Source organism: Leptidea sinapis, chromosome 16 (assembly GCF_905404315.1).
Source record: "Leptidea sinapis chromosome 16, ilLepSina1.1, whole genome shotgun sequence".
Taxonomy (NCBI): Eukaryota; Metazoa; Arthropoda; class Insecta; order Lepidoptera; family Pieridae; genus Leptidea; species Leptidea sinapis.
The window spans coordinates 5,528,834-5,536,528 of record NC_066280.1 but is presented as its reverse complement, the minus strand read 5'-3'; the positions used below and the strand labels follow the sequence as shown (position 1 = coordinate 5,536,528).

At 34.3% G+C, this 7,695-nt stretch overlaps 1 long non-coding RNA gene across 1 annotated transcript; it reads left to right on the top strand.

The window, feature by feature from the left end:
• The first annotated feature begins 4,829 nt into the window (after positions 1 to 4,829).
• On the top strand, positions 4,830 to 6,572 carry LOC126968844 (uncharacterized). The gene is made up of 3 exons (XR_007730295.1): positions 4,830 to 4,936; positions 5,592 to 5,721; positions 6,399 to 6,572. It is a non-coding gene; the product is annotated as an uncharacterized LOC126968844 (long non-coding RNA).
• Positions 6,573 to 7,695: the final 1,123 nt, after the last annotated feature.

The window sequence follows — 7,695 nt, the reverse complement described above, 5'->3', positions numbered from 1 at the left end:
TAATAACTTTTTTTTATGACATGTTTCTCATTTATTCTGGTAATGCATTACTAATTATATATTTACCAATGACGTATTACTTCTGCCGTGCGGTATTAAACACACACACTATTATTTCAGTTCTAATATCTACACAGCTATATTTGGATTCCATGGAATAGTTAAACTTAAAAAGCTATGTATTTATTTTATTTTTAGTATATTCGATTTTACCTTTTTACTTAAGTAATCAAAATCTTAAGGGCTAGTGAAATCATCCTCCGCGCATAATTTCTGATTTTCAATGATTTTATTCTCCTGTTGGAAGGGCAATTAAAGTTATCGACAAAAGTCCTACCGCTAGTAAAAACCGCACTTCATACCTAAAGAGGTCGATATTTACATTTTTTTGGAATAAAGAGCTGACAGTTCTATTTTTTCAAACTACCCCGTAAACGAAATTTCAATTTACATATTGTTGAGATGTGTACCGGTTGTTTTCAAAGTTTGATTCTGGCTTTATTATTATATTAAGATTATCGAGTAGCATAATTTCTTAACCAGAAGTTGTTGCTATGTTTAAATTTCAATTGGTAACAAGATGGTATCAAGGGAATCCTTGCGATAAAGACTGTTTCCCCATGGTTGACGCTAGTAAAACTGGTGGCTTCGATCACATGTTTATGCAACCTGAAGTCTGGTTCCATTGCAAAGCTTTGAAGTGCTTAGGTTGAGCATTAAAATAATTGGAGCGCCAACTTTGGGATATAGGATGTGCACAGCATCATCGACCTCCAATACAGTGTCTAAATATTCATATCTTATTTGAACTAACTAAAAAATTATCAATACTGTTGGTTGAGTCGTTTCTTAGAATAGCTCTTTCTCCAGCAATCCCTGGCGTATGTGTCAAAGGTGTTTTAATTATAAAGGTACCTTTGCAAAAAATACCAGTACAGCTGAACTTCATAAGACTTTCATCCAACATTTCAAACTCAATTTCATCCCCTTAGGAGGGTTTTCGTAAAATATTTCGGGTAACTAACCATAGAACTTCCATGCCACTTTGCAACCCCCATTTCACCTCGTCTGGGGTGGGGGATTTTCACAGCATACTTTTTCTTGCACTTGCTCCCTATGAAGAACTTACATTTCAAATTTCAATTTTATGCTGAAATAACTATAGTTGCTACATTTCTATACTTACTTTACCCCCCTATTTTCACCTAATCCAAATTAAATAATTAAAACCTATCACCCTTAAAAGGGTATATCCCAGAATGACTTACACAGATTTTATTATTAAAAGCTAGTAACTTAAATGTCCATATTCACTCTAACTTCAAAAAAAAGGACTTTCATACAACCTTCGAACCCCCCTTTCACCGTTTGGGGTGGGGGATTTTCATAGCATCCTTTTTTCTTGCACTTACCCCCTGTAAAGAACCTACATTTCTAATTTCATGTTGAAATAACTATAGTTACAACTTTTCTATACAAGCTTTCTCCCTCTATTATTGGTAAAATGGGTGGTCCCTTAAAAGGGGATTTCCCAAAATGAATTATACAGAGTTTTGTTATTTACAGCTAAAAGTCGATTTTCACGTCTCTAAAGAAACCAAAATCAAAATCACTTTATTCATGTAGGTCACGTAAATGACACTTATGTCAATGGCAAAAAAAATATTTTTCACTTCTCATGCTCTGAAATTGCTTATTTGTGAACGATATAGGCTGCACTTTTCACAAGTGCAAAAAAGTGTTAAAGTTTCTACTCATAAATATATTAAGGCAAAGAAAATGAGCCATACAGCCATACATAATAAAAATTTCAGAGATAGAATTTGTTATTTTATAATATTTACTTTAATTTATTTGCCTCATGTGTTTTTTAAGACATAAAAGATATTAAAATTTAAATTAAAATACGGTAGGTTATTTAATTAATTAAAAATATATATATATATTAAAAAAATTGTTTAATAGTAGGCTGTATAGGTCTGGAGCCCAAGCCTAATATCAATGTCGTAAATTTAAAAAAATGCGGCGGGTCTTGTGTTTTCGTGCGTTTATTAATTTCGTCAAATTTGGTAAAATTGATAAAATGTCCATATTTTCTCGCAATCGAAATGAAAAGCAGAGCTTATAACTCGTCCACAAAACGAACTATTTTATCCTCGACATTACTATCAGCCCTCGCCTTCGGCTCGGCTTGCTAAAAGTCTCGGATAAAAATGGTTCGTTTTGTGCTCTCGTTGTAAAATTGACTATTTCTTATTTAATTTACCGCTACTTCGTAAAGGGTTGAGCTAATGAGAATAACTAGCAAGAAATTCATTGCCACTCCTTTATATCAAGACTTACGTTTCCATCGATTTACAAATCATTTAAATTACAATATAATATGTAAAATGACAACAATAATACTCAAACGTCAAATAGTCAATGCCTTACACGAGTAAGTCCAAAAAGGAAATGTAAATTAATACAATAGTTATTGAGTCCAGTAGCTGCATCATCCACACACACCTTAAATAAATAATGGTATTCTAAGAGCATTTTATAAGCGATTATAAATAATATAAATAAGTTAAAAATCTGAAACCGAGTCTCCGGCAACAGGATCATCCTGCCACCACAAGCAGCGCCCGTTCACGGGCATGACGCATGAGCCAGCCATCGCCTCCCTCACCCATATTTTAGGGAAGGGGGCGACCCGTACCATGTCACCGCCACAAGCAGTGACATTTAAGCGAGCATGACGGAACCTGGTACGAGCACTCAAGTAAACAATAATAAAATAATCACCGCCCTTGAGGGTTGAGAATAAGAAGAAGTGGCAAGAAACTTATTGTGACAATCACTCACTCTCAAATCATTTCAGTTACAATATATGTAAAGTGATGCAGCAATAATACTCAAACTACAAATACTCAAAAAAATGTAAATTAATACGTAATAAACAAGAGTTATTGAGTACAGTCTGGATCAACAATATAGTAGGCAGTGGCACAGTAGATGCATCAATCCACACACATGTAAATAAATAAAGGTATTTAGCGACCACTTAAAAATAATCTACCATTAAAATTCCAAAATTGTAGGCTTTGTATTTTCTGTCATTTCGTGATTCAATTATGTGTGGAAATCTCTTATTTATATAGGTATATATATAGAAGATATAGATACTAGACCTCTTTACAATCTTTCAATATATTAAATTTACAGTTTGTATAAAATAGTTTCTTTTAGTTAAGTACTGACTTGTCCTGTAACAGATTACAATATCAATGTACAATATCTCGACATTCTTCAAAAGTTCGAGTTATGACACAACGAGCTTATCGCCACCGGTCTTCAGCTTCGTCAAATTCAAATTCAAATATTTTTATTCAAAATAGGATTTAAGATCACTTATTGAACGTCAAAAACTACCACCCATTCAAAAGAGACTGCCTCAGACCTGAGAAGAATGGGCGCAAGAAACTCAGTGGGCTTTTTTTTTTAAATATAAAATATGGATTACAATGTTATATCGTACAATAAACATTTATAATTAAAGAGCCTGAGGGTGTTCGCTTTATTCCCAGTCCGTGGTGTCATTAAGAAAATCGTTTATGCTATAATAACCTTTGTTCAGTTGGCTTTGCCCAATAGACAAATCTCATGCGTATACTTTGGAGTATTTGTTAAGCTCTATGGCCGCCTTCATACAATCTGTATTGTAGCGGCGTATATCGCGAGTCAATGACTTGAAGATCTGTCTATTTCGTACTGGGAAGCATCGTCCGGGGACTTAAGGTTCATTTGACGTCTTACATCCATCTATAGAATATGGGTAGAATCTACTATTTTTCCGGTTCTTTTGGACGGCTGGCCTTGAAGACCTTCGACTCGGCCATTTGAACAGCATCCACGAACCTTTTATTATACTCGTTCTCATCCACAGAGTTGAAAGTTTACCGGGTTTAGGTTCTGGATGGGTGTGTAGACTTCACCAGTCGAGACCCATCCAGGTTTGGATTGATATTCAATGTGCCTCTTACTATGCGGTGATCACTCCGAATTTTCACTGAGTTTATCACAGAGACATCAATATCTGACTTTTGATGAAGTCAATCTTATTTTATGCAGCATGATCGGGTCTAATCCAAATCCAAATGCGTTGCTCGGGCTTGTTGAAGGAGTTCATCTCCATGAAGTCAGCCAGCATAAAGCCTCGGGCGTTTCGATGTCCATAACCAAATTGCCCCACTCACAACTCATCGCCGGCACTCATACATGGTCTTCACCTCCTCGTCAGAGTGTGTCGAAGTAGAAGCATAAACCTGAATGACCTTCAACGCTCCGCACCTCAACTTCACGTTGCTGACTACCGACTTTGGACGAGGAATCCGACACCACCGTGGGACAGTTGGTCGCTCTCCCGGAAGTAGAGCAGGTGTCCGGAATTTAAGAGATTCGAGACTTGACCCTGTCTTCGGACTTCAGATAAGAACGACGTCCCATCGTAGTTTGATCAAGCTTCCTCCAGCTCCTCTAACTTCTCGTCGATCCGCAGTCACTTGACAGTATATGTTGCCAGGGCCTATAGTATTCGTTTAAAACTTTACCGAACCCGTGGATTCTTAGCACCCTCTGCCCTGTTGCTTATTAGGCTGGTTATGACTTGTGTGGTATTTACTTTAATTGAACATAAATTATACTTTCATAGCGCGATAAGCTGAACATAATATTATATTTATCATTTAAGTTAATGTGTAAACGATTAATTTTAATGATAAAATATAATAATTCCAAAAAAAACTAATTATAATTGTAATTATTTCCTTGTATACCATACCTATATAAGACAGTCGAAGTAGGTTTATAATACTACTACTCGTCTCGAAGTCTCTTCATTGTGTGACACGTTGATAGAAGGAAATAAAACCACTAGCCATGAAACTATTACTTTGTAAGTATTATCTATTTGCTTCCACCGTTTGATCTTAACCTTTAAAATTATTATTGTTTATATTTAATTGATATTAATAACATCTTTGTGCTTTAGAGGTTTTTGCGCTATTTGTAATCTCATAAAAAATTTTAAAAAATTTTTAAGGAAATAAACATCTCTGTGATAAATAATATTTCAATTTTAATTTTTTCGTTATGAGCTTTTCATAATAAGTTACTGGATTTTGATAATCACCATTATTATGTATTTCAAATTATTAATTTTATATAATTTGAAAGTATTTTAGTATTTCAACTGAAAATACAAAGTTTAATGTAATATGAAACAGCAACTGTAAAAGCTTTTCTTAGATTTTATATTCAGTAAATCTCCAATCAAAATCTTCATTACATATTTTGTTTTATTCAAACATAAGTGTATTTATAATAGTACGTATTTAATGTACTCTTATAATTGACCAAATGACCAAGAGTCAGTGCACAATTTACCAGAGTGATTATAAAAGTTTGACCGCATTAGAGCGGCGCCGCGTAGCATCGCTTCACATCTCTCTACGGTACCTATCGCATTACAACTTACAACTTTATTCATAGACCGTTTTCTTCATTTTAAATGTCATGCTAATATTTAAAGAACTAAACATTTATTTCAGTTATTACAGCGATCTTATCAATCGTTGCTTGGGCAAGTGCTAAATCAAAACTCTTCTGTGAATTAGCGTGCGATTCTTTATACATTCCTGTCTGTGCCACTAATGGACAGACATATAGAAACAGATGCATGTAAGTATTCTGAATAATCAATTATGATAAACATAACGCCTATTATATATATATATATATATATATATATATATATATATATATATATGTAAAGGAGAGTTATATCATTTTTAAAATATTATGAACAAAATATAAATAAGATAAGAAGTGCGTACCATCAATTTAAAACATAGTAACGCCCCTGAGGTGGCTGTATTACAAGAGAGAGTGTGGCCGGCGGTGATCACTTATCGAAGGAAACTCTTTTATGTATTTTTCACTATTCTTAGTATATTATACTCGTATATAAGGGCAGGTGTATCGCCATTCTGAATGAGCACCGCCTCCTCTATCGGTGCTGCTAAATCCTGTAACTTTAAAGTTATCTTACACGTCAACTGACTGAGGAAAGTCAGGTCCACACATATAACGTCTGCACACCAGAACAAGCAGTCATTGAGAAGTCGAACACTTCCTTTACAAGAAAGGAAATTTATAATTAAGAAGAGTACGTCTTATGACAAATAATTGTAATAGCCCTAACATGGCTACGATACGTGGTTATACATAGGTAAGATACATCGATGAGATTGTTAATTATTTAATAAATAAATACCTTAATGCGCCTATTTCTAAGCGATATTATATTGTCACAATAATTATTTCTATTTTAATTATGCTTACTTTTCATACTGCAGATGTGACTGTCGCGGTGCAACATTTGCCCACAAAGGCGTTTGCAAAGCTGATGCAGAACCTATTGTGGATGATTCATCTACTGAGAGCTAGTAAGGAACTAGAAGATTACATTGTGAAGCAAATAAAATATCATTTTTAAATTCGAAAGAAAATATACAAATAAATAATTTGAATTATTTGTTTCATTTAATGATATTCCTTTTATAAGTAACTTGCAGTTGCCCGCGACTTTGTTCCCGCAAAATATCAGATTTTTTTGCTGGAAGGGCAATCAAACTTATCGACAAATGAAGTCCTACCGCTAGTAAAAACCGCACTTCATAGTCCATACCTAAAGAGGTCGCAGTTTACATTTTTTTATTTTTGAATAAAGTGCTGACAGTTCCATTTTTTCCAATCTTCCCCGTAAACAAAACTTCAATTCAAATATTGTTATAAGCCTCTACGTAGGTACTGGTCGTGAAAGAAACAATTTCTGAGATGTACACCGGCTGTTTTCAAAGTTTGATTCTGCCTTATTATTATTTAAAGATTATCGAAAAGCATATTATCTTAACAAGAAATCGTTGCTACGTTTAAATTGCAATTGGCAATCCGATGGTATGGAAAAAAGAATTGACAGCCATATTTTTTTAAAACTTCCCTGTAAACAACATTTATTGTTCTTCTGTTGGGTTGAAGAAAAATCTGGTGCACTGACTCTGGAGCACGCCCCATACAACTGGCCATGCAAGAAACAATCATTTCTGTGATCTATACCGGCTAGTTTCAAAGTTTGGCCCTGTGCTTTATTAATTGTCATCGGATATCATAGTTTAACTGGAAATAGCATACGTTTCAATTCAAATTAGAAATCCGATGGTATCAAGGGAATCCTAGCGAGAAAGACTATTTTCCCTTGGTTGACGCCAGTAAAAATGGTGGCTTCGATCACATGTTTATGCAACCTGAAGTCTGGTTCCATTGCAAAATTTTGGAGGGCTTAGAATCCGCATTGATATAATTGGAGCGCTAACTTTGAGGTATAGGCAAATTCTATTTTCAATATTCTATATTCAAAGATAATTTGAAAGCAGAATGAGCTGTCTTGCCTCCATCAAGCAATCCCAGTTCTAAATAACTAAGTATAACATTTTTTTTTTCATAATTTTATCATCGAAAGGCGTAGGTGTCAAAGGTATTTTACTCGTAATTATAAAGGTACTTATACAACACTACCAATACCACTACAGTCGAACTTCATAAGACTTTAATCCAACATTTAAAACCCAATTTAACCCCGTTAGAACCCTTTTA